Here is a 10,208-nt window from a genome sequence, read left to right on the forward strand (position 1 = left end):
ATACTGTTTTCGTGCTAGTTGTTATTTTCGCACTTATTTGTGTTGGCAAACGGAAGGCTAATTCTATTTTGTCATACATGACGAAAAAGTCTAAATCTATAGAAGATTGCAAGAGCGGACGTAGGGATGAAGATGCAGATGCTGATGGTGCTAGTAGCATGGGGTTCACTAAGCCAACATCTAATCTGATTGAGAGAACGAATCCTGATGTATCGGCAACCGGTGGGTTGTGGGCTATGAGTACCTTTAAATATTAATCAAAAGGATGGGCATTAGTCTATTGTCACTGTCACTATTGTCGCAAATCACTCGGCTGACATTTCTGAATTAGCCCACCCCTAACTTTTTTTCTGGGTGCGCTACTGTGCACAGCATGCTTCAATCAGAAACCGATATATTCTCCGTTTATTGTTTGTAGTTCAACAAAGCTAACTCTTTAACAATACAGTAGGCTTCTGTGGACCTTTCTGGGCTCAGTTGACAGTGAGCCAGTGGCGTAACTACCTATTGGATCTTGTGGATAAATCCAGGGGCGGCACGTTGCTAGAGGGCGGCAGAATTTGATAACGTTTTAAACGAACAAAGACAGTCACTAGGGTGCGGCTGGTGCCCCCCAAATTATAAAAACTTGATAAAACCAAGATTACTTTTTACTATGGGTGAGGTTATGCTTAAGAAGCATAAATATGAAGTTTCAAGTAATTCGGGTAACGTTTAGGACCACCTCCCCCTCGTCGAAAATATCACGGAAGCCATTCCAATGAAAACTGTGTATTTGCATGTTAAACAACAAATAAAGTCACTTTTTCGAATCAAAATAATCACAATGTTAAAAACCAAGACTTTGAGGGCTTGCTATGGTGTCGCAAATTGGGTGCTTCCTTTCGATCGTTCTCCACCACTTGCAGCACATTTTGATACCGTTTTTCAATTTGTGCGGTAGACAGGAAGTCAGAGGCCAATTTTACCCCTCTTTCTGCACTATCATTAACAACACGGATGTTTTTAATGAGTTCCTTTCCTGCTGAGTACGATGGAATATCATCCCATTGCTCTACAGGAAAACTGAAAAAATCAGTTGGAATATTCAGCAAGTTAAAAAATTGCCAGGTTGAACTGCCAACAAACGAGACAAGAGTGGAACTTTCTGTGACAGCGGGCAAAATTGGCTTCCCAAATCCAGTTCCATGGCGTTTTGAAAAAACAGTCACTTTTTCAAAAGTGTTTAATTTGTCCACAATTTTCTTCTTTTCACCATTGTGCACTTGGTTGCTGAACAGAGAAAGCCCTACCAGCTCCTCAGTAAGATACCAAGTGTGATTTGACAAAGAACGAATTGCAGACTTGGATACATCTTGATCAAAATGTTGGTTACATGCATTCCAGTGTCAAATCATTGTGTGGGGCATCTTCAGAGAACTGAGCAGTGTACCACCATGGCAAGTAAGTAAAAATAACGAACTCTATAAACCGATGGATCTTTTCAACTTGACGACTTGCAAATATTGCTCCTTTTCGCAACTCCGTGATAATTTTCTCCTCTAAAATGATCATTTTTAAACAATACAAAATTTTACACATCCAACGTGCCTTATGGAGGGCACCAGGACTTTGGATGGTGAATTGCGTATTTCCACCATCCAGATACAAAAGCACTAGTTCTAATACTTCTTTGTAATCCCCTCTTAGTGGAGATTTGCTTTGAAGTATCTTATTACATAACTGAATGATGTGAGGAGATCGTTCGTCTCGAGGAGCATAATTAAAGTTACTTGAGTCACCGGCTGTTAAAGATCGAAAGTTTTCTCTAAATCTAGTGAATACCGAAATTTCAGGACTCTTTGATACTTCAATTTTTAAATCAGTCCATATGTGGCTTAATACAACTTCTCCAATGTGGTGACGACATGCACACCAAAGAAGTTGCCGATTAAGCTTTTCTTGAATAGAAATACAGCCAGCTGTTAAATGCCCAGTATTTGCAGAAGTTGTGTCGAAAACCATGCACTTAATACAATCTGTGCATTTCCATTGGTCCAGTAGACTACATGTTGCATCCGCAATCAACTTCCCAGCTCGGTCAGTAGTGTGCCTCGGCAAACTGGGAACACCCAGCAGTTTTATGCCACCTTGTCCTGGAAGAAAACAATACATATAAGAATAGTAATACAGGTGTTACATAGAGCTTTATCACTGGAAAAATTAAATGCACAAGCTGCTTACCAGACACTAGAACTGGAAGTCTATCATCATTATCATATTTCGATACCAAAGAGGTCATTAGCTTTCCATCCCAATGTAAGTTTCCTGTGGTTGGAGGAACCCATGATCTTTTAATGTTCTCAGCTATGCTATCAATGCATTCAACACGATATCTGCAGAAACAAAATAAGTTAATGTGACCACACTGATGACAAATGATAATTCAGAATATTCCAAACTATATATTACCTTGTTAGTTGTCTACTATACAGAATACAGTAGGCCTAGTAGGCTACAAGGTACAGTAATTTCACCTGTATGATTGCGTTGCATCAAGATTAAATTTGGCAACATCTCCGTCGCAGCCACTAATAAGTGATTTCACAACTGACGATAATTTTGCAGGGGCAAGTTCATTCCTTACTGCAGAAGAAACTAACTTCTGACATTTCAGAACATCATGAGGAATAAAAAGCCATTCACCTAGAACAGAGTGTGAATTTTTACAAAAATTACATCTAATATGATTTAGGCAATTAGGCATATTGCTAAATAACATTCATTTTCTATTTACAGCAGTAGCCTATATGAGCATATTCATTAAACTTACTAACCTGTTTTCTTCAAACGACGATGTTTTCTTTGTGAAGGCCCAGGTGAAAATTCTTCCTCTTCACTGGGTTCATTAAAATGTTCTTGTTGTAAACTTGCATCTTTTTCCAGCATAGGCCTACTCCTGGCTGCTTCAATGTTCACTCGTTTTTGTGCCGCATTACGTCTTTCTGCTGCATTTTTCTCCATTTTGGTAAGATTTTTGTCAACACTAGCCATGACTGCCAATCTGTCTGTCTGCATTGATAACAGAAATTGTCTGTCCTCATCATTTCGGAGTGTTACTAGAGCATTTTTGGGCCAGAATGGCATCGTTTTTTCCAATGATTCTTTGTAATTGTCAATCCTTTCTTTAGGTTTTCCTGAATCGCGTCTGTTTACTGGTATTTTCAACAAACTTTGCATATCCTCATACAGTTTCACTATATACTGTGCTATTTTATTATTGGCTATAATCGGTATTCTTGCACGATTGTATATGGGGACGATTTCTTCTACAACTGTACAAGTTGCAGCTTTGAATAAGCATTTTTTAGTTTTGTCAGTTACCCAAAGGCTTTCTTTTCTACAAATAAATGCCAGAAGGACTTCTTTTCTCGTCGGCAGCTTGCTTCTCTTAATATTAACATCATCTTCTGACGGGACAGTATTGAAAATAAAATACCTAGGATCTTTGAAACGTGACATGAGGTCAGTTCCAAGTTCTAAACTAATTCTGCAAATGTGAAAATAGTCGCTAAACTAGTCATTAGGCTGTGTTAAAATAGTCATTAATTTAAAGTAAAAGCAACTAAATGAGCTCTGACTGGGCTGCATGAGACTATGAAGACTATAAGCAGGACTAATTAGAACCTGGTCTTTTTTGAGCGATTGGTGAGACGAATTCTTGGGAGCTGATGAGCAATCCTCTGACTTGCTCATTACGTTTACACTGGAATCGACTACTTGAAGACGAAAGAAAAATAGGGTGAAATTACTATCTCTGGTAACAGCTCCAGAAAGCTATATGAAGCTAGGATTAGTTTCTAATATTCGCCTAAACACGATTAAAATTGGTCAAATCTATCGCAAGATTTTTTAACAGGCATTGATAAGCATGGACGAATTGCCACAATTGTAAATATTTCACCCTATTTTCTTTCTTCTTCAAATAGTCGATTCCAGTTGAGCAAGGCGAAGGATTGTACACCAGCTCCAATTTGGTTATTTTAATTGGGATGAGGAGGTCCTAAACATTAACCATTTTAGCTGAAACTGCATATTTTTGTTATTTGAGTGGAACCTCACCACCAAAAAAAAGTAATCAGAAAAATATTGATATGGGGGCACCAGCCGCACCCTAACAGTCACATTAGTTTATTCTCAAACAACTGACAAAGAAATTTACATTCTTATAAATAAGGAAAAAATAGATGGAGAAAAATCTTCTAGAGCGTAATCGCAATCATAAAGTGTTTTAGTAAACAAAATCTTCCTCTTTGTGGTCATCTGGAAGATTCTAATTCAAGGAACCAGGAAAATTTTCTTGAAATTTTAAAACTCCTTGCAAATTACAGTACAGTCATTTACGAGCACATTTTAGTACCAAACTCGCCAAAAAGAGCATGACAACATACCTTTCACCAGCTATTCAAAATGAATTAATTGAGCTTTTTGGTAAAAAGGTTAAAGATCACATGCTGGAGGAGATAGACAGCAAAGTATGTCTCAATTTTACTTGACTGTACTCCTGACGACTCTCATATCGATAAAATGGCTTTTATTGTTAGATAGCTCAAAATCGACAGCAATAACGAGGTAGGCTACAAATGAAGGAATCCTTTCTGAATTTTTTTTCCACTGCACGGAAAAAATGCAGACAAAATTACTAAGTCTATTCTCAATGAGCTTCAGCAAATAGCTTAAACATAATGATGTGTAGAGGCCAAGCATACGACAATGCTTCCACCATGGCAGGAGTCCGTACTGGAGTACAATGCAGAATAAAAAAAAATAGTAGTTCTGAAGCCTTGTTTATCCCGTGTGGAAGCCACTCACTTAACCTTGCAGGAGTTCACGCAGTTGGATCGTCGTCGGAAGTTTCTGAACCATTTTTTGCTGTTGTGGAAAGGATTTATTTCTTCTTTTCTGCTTCTACTCACAGATGGGAGGTGTTGCTTAAGTATGTGCCAAATGTAGTAAAACGAGTGGCTGACACACGATGAAGTGCGCACTATGAAGCTGTGAAAGCGCTTCAGCAATATTTCATTGGCGTGGTGGGTGCATTAAACAAACTTTGTGATCAAAATGAAAATATTGATGCACGAGGAAGAGGGTGGAATCTTTGATGCAATATTTTACAATTTTGGTTGGAAGTCCCAAAAGAATCTTATGACACTCAAAAATAATTACAGCGAAAAGGTCTGTCTCTGGGAAAATGTACCCACAGGATGGAAGCATTTATTGTTTTTTTTTTAACAATGAGCGCAATGCGCTGGTAAAGCAATGCATTGCATTGAAAGAGCGATCAAGATTTGCAAAAAGCAAGGAATACCGATCCAAGAGAATCGGATCAGAAGAAAGAAAAGGATGCCTGGCGAATATGCAGACGTAGTCACTCGGCTGTTGAAGAAATCAAGAGATGCATGTTAGAAGCTATGGACCGGTTTCGGAGTGAAGCTGAAAAGCATTTCAGCAGTATGTGCTTGTTAAATGAAGTATTCGACTTTTTAAATCTCTACTCCTTGTTGCGAAGTGACAGTATCGAAATAGATATGGACAAATTTGAGAAAATGTATGCTGATGACGTAAATTTTACTGAGTTAAGACTAGAAATCTCTAAATTTAATCGACTTGTACAATCTAGTGGTTTTACATTTAAAAATGACGCTAAAGCACTGCTGGACGTGCTGCAGTGGTTAAGCAAACATTGTTTATGTGAATCAACACCTTATTCGTTGATGAGCCATAAAGCTTCACCTCAATTTGCTGTTTTCATCGCAAGCTGTGAAAGAAGTTTTTTCAAAACTTAAGTGATAAAATCTTACTTGAGATCGACTATGGGAGAAAGCAGGCGGTCTGCGCTAGCAATAGCCTACTGTTCATTGAAAGTAATTTAGTCGAGACATTATCTTTTGATGATTTAATTGCTGAATTTGCTTCAATGAAAGCTGGACGTATTGAACTTTGAACTTTCAATAATAACTAAACAAACACTGCTGTAGCCTAATTTTTTTATTGTGTGGAATTTTAATCAGCTTTTACGACAGTGTTAAAGGGGGGGGGGCGGCATTTCGTGCAAAAATCCAAGGGCGGCATATTGCGTTGCTACGCCACTGCAGTGAGCCTCGCCTTCCATTAAACTCACTTTTAAAAGTTCCTTAGAAAGAAACTACTTGAAGTTACGACACAGAAGGAACACTTTGGTGCATGCTTTGCGGTGTGCAAAGTCAAATTTTTACTTGAATTTCGCCCGAACTGCAACTTATGATCAAAGAAAGTAATAAAAAAAGAAATACTGTATATGAATATGATTAACGAGATGAAACTTAATTGCAATAAAGATGTAAAAGAATTGGATACAGCTAGATCAGCTGATATATTTCATCAATTTGGTATTATGTACATGAAGAATAATAATAATAGAGATAATAGTTCATATAAAATTGATTTGGTTCGAAGCTCTGCGTTTTTCAACGCTGCTATAACAAGACAACCAGCAAACGATGAGTTTAAAAACGATTTTAAACAACTTTGCTCTCAAGTACTTCAAGTAGCAGGAGCTGAAAATACAAAAGCAGATTTGATTAAAATATCAGGTTATGTCTGTTTGAAAATTAAAGAGATGGGAGAATATAAAAAGCTGCAAAAGTTTCGAAGAAATTTTGGCATAATTACCAAGATTAGACCCTGTCTCCATTTGTCAAATTTGATCTGCTTATACCATTCTTTAATTGAAAGTAACCTGAGGTATTGCATTATGACTTGGAAATATGGCAACGAAGGACATACGGTACAAAAACTTCAAAAAATCTGTGACAAATTTCATCGTATTTCCGTCCCAACAATGGTAGTTGTAGCAAGATCCCGATATCAATTGAGCAATTGTTCAAACTGGAAATTGGTGTTTTCGTGTTTAAATTTCACAACATTTTACTACCAGATTGCTTCTCCAACCTTTTTAAATATGTCAAAGAGGTTCACAGCCTGTCTACAAGAAACCATGATAATGATTCTTCTCTAAACATTCCATACTTCTCAAAAACACTTACTCAGCATTCAATAGAATTCACAGGTGCGAAAACATGGAACGAATTTCCTTCTTCAATTAGAAAGACTAATACAAAGTCACTTTTTATTCACAAACTAAAACAAAACTTAAGCAAAACGGACACGCAATAGAAAGACAACGTAGAAGGCTTTCTTGCATTCTTGTGAAGATTTTAGTGGAAATCCGAAATTATTTACAAAAGATTAGGCTTAGGCCTACCTAGCAATAATATCGATTGCTTGTGCTGTACTTTTATGTTTGTAGATATTAACAGCAAACGCAACACTCCATAATCAACACGACACGTCGCAAAAGGGGATGAGAGCTTCATCAACACTATCAGGACATCATCATCTACCAGCTCATCCATTCCATCACCCACCAGGACAAGAAACAATAACTTAAACTGGATATCAAACCTCAATCGTCTTAGGCTACTGTGTGCAGGGCCTCTGAGAGAAATTTTCACTAGGGGTACGAAGAGTTACTCCGGGCCCCCTTTGTTTTGGGCAAGACGAGTGACTTTTGCTTAGGCGTATTGCACATCATACAACATTTTACTGTTGATATCTGTGCGCAATAATAGTATCAGGCGGCAAAAAACTATTATTTAGTGTTTTGTGTTGTGCATGTCATGTGATCTGTCCCTCGCCAATTTGTGTATCCTGCATTGAATTCGTGTGTCAGTTGTTGACGGTGCTGTTGAGAGGTGTCGCTTGTACAGCTTTAATGTAAAATTTTCAAATTCATTTATTTATTACTCTTAGATGTAGCCTATAATTATTTTTGATGAGGACACTATGTGGTGTCGAAAACGTTGGATTTAAGCTTAGTAGTTTTTTTTCTTGTTTTTTTTTGTGTGTTTGATCAAAAATGTTAAATAGTACAAGTCAAAGTCAAGTACAAGTCACGCTCTCTACCAAGGTTCAAACATAACATCTTGTTAAAACATAAACAAATTAATCATCTGACCAATAACTTTTCTTCATTAACTTTTGCATTCACCACATGCTTACCAGAGGTGAACGAAATCACTTTTTTTTTTATTTCGGCTCCGCTTTTTCTCCAAAAGTATTGATTCTGGCACCTGCTTCAATTCCAAAGTTTATTTGAAGTGAAATAAGCGTGAAACTACCTTTTTCAAACAGTTTTTAAAAAACACAAAACACCCGGGCTGTTCTCAAAACTGCTTTTGCTACATTATACCCTCCCAGACAGGAAAATAACCAACTTTTATGATTTCATTTAGGGTGCTTTTAACAGGACATTTTTGCACGTAAAGCATTAAATCACCACTTTGGGTTCCTAATTTGCTCCCAATGCACTCAATTACCTTTCCGGGCCCTTTTGCTACATTACGGGCCCCCCCGGGACTAAAGAATAGCAACTTTTATGCTTGAATTTAGTCGTTTAGGATGGTTTCAACCAAACATTTTTGCGCGTAAACTATAAAATCACAATTTCGGGCCCCCCCAACAAACACAGGCCAGGGCCCTCAAGGGTACGCCGTACCCTCCGATAGGCCTTGACTGTGTGATGTGCAGTCTGACCATAGAAAGAGCTCAACACCTGCTCTCCTGGGCCACATCGAAACGGGCTTTTGCCTGAGGATGGATTTCTTTTACGTCCGGTTTTCTTTCTCCATCCTATTATTATTATTATGACTGCTCATCTACATCAATATTGGAACTGGCAAATTCAATCCACAACACTTTTCATTAGGCTGTCATTCATTACTACATATGTGCTTCTCTCTGTTTTTGTTTTATGTTTTTGCTATTTGTTTTTTGGGTTTTGTTGCCGTGCCAACTACTGATATATAGCCTACTACATAATTTTTCATTCAGGCACGTTTTAAACCTTTCAAGGTTTTGCCACCTTTTCCCGTTCATTAACGTGCTGGTAGGTCTATATCGATTTTTGTAGTTAGTATCTTTTTCGTCCCGGACGCGTTAATGACGAAAAATAAAATGAATGAATGAATATCAATAAAGATTTAAATGAACTTCAAGATAGATTAAGAAGATTTTCAAAATCAGACATTGAAGACAAGCAAATAGAATTCGTTCGACGTATTCAAATTAATATAACTGAAGACTATTTAAAAATAATGAATTATATTTCCTATAAATGCGTGGAAATTATGGGAAACCCCCCTTGTCGATACGCGGTTGTCGATACCTTGTCGATACATTTTGGTCATTCCCTGCCATCATTATTGTGCGAATTATTTGTGTTTTGTATATATTTTTGTTTATTTGCTAACAAAACAACATAAACTGAACTTATGCTATTCACTAAAAGTTGTGATTTTCTCAAATTGAACAATTATTTTTTAGCTGAAGCAAAAACAAATAAGAATTGTCAGCTGTACGCAAATTCAAATCCAAGGGGACGTTACATTTGCAAACAACCCGATTTTTTGTCAGCATCACCCAAGACTCATAAACTTCTTGCAACTCCTACCTGGTCAACCAAAAGATGTGTAGCCTACTTCATGTGATTCGTTCGGTGATGTGTGTCTGGTTGTGCTTGATTGAACATGAACCAATGCAACACAAAATGTTTTATTTGTTTGCTTTATTCAGTTTAAAAGTTGTGAGTCAAGCAATCGCGAATCGGATTGTAGTTTTCACAAAGCAACTTAATTGCAACTAGCATCAAAGCGTTACCACCGAAATAACCATTAAAACATTTAAAAATCAGGTCTCATGGTGTAACGGTTAGCATTCAGGACTTTGAATCCTGCGATCCGAGTTCAAATCTCGGTGAGACCTAAAGCTACTGCTTTAGTCGATAATTTCTAAATATTTCTTAAAAAGTATTATATTTTAGCGGTGTCTGTATTGAGGGTCCAGAAAGGTCATATTGGTACCGTCCAAATTATCCTCTTAATTACACTGACGTTTATAAACCTACCAATAAATTTCACTCTTTTTGTTCTAGTTGAATCGTCGCCACCCAGTATCTCTAAACGACTGATAGCAAGGCCGGATTTATCTGATGGGGTGCCCGGGGCACTTTTAGATCGGAAGGGCCCCCGTGCAAAAAAAAATTTCGCGCCGACTGCGCGAAAAACCACATCTACGTCACTTCAGTAGCAATAATCCAGCACTGCACAGCATTTTGCAGAATAGAAATTAAA

General features: G+C 37.5%; 1 non-coding gene across 1 annotated transcript; it reads left to right on the plus strand.

Annotated features, from left to right (window-relative positions):
- Nucleotides 1–9,768: 9,768 nt before the first annotated feature.
- On the plus strand, nt 9,769–9,840 carry Trnaq-uug (transfer RNA glutamine (anticodon UUG)). The gene has a single exon. It is a non-coding gene; the product is annotated as a tRNA-Gln (tRNA).
- Nucleotides 9,841–10,208: the final 368 nt, after the last annotated feature.

The sequence above is a fragment of the Aplidium turbinatum genome, chromosome 15 (assembly GCF_918807975.1).
Source record: "Aplidium turbinatum chromosome 15, kaAplTurb1.1, whole genome shotgun sequence".
Classification (NCBI taxonomy): domain Eukaryota; kingdom Metazoa; phylum Chordata; class Ascidiacea; order Aplousobranchia; family Polyclinidae; genus Aplidium; species Aplidium turbinatum.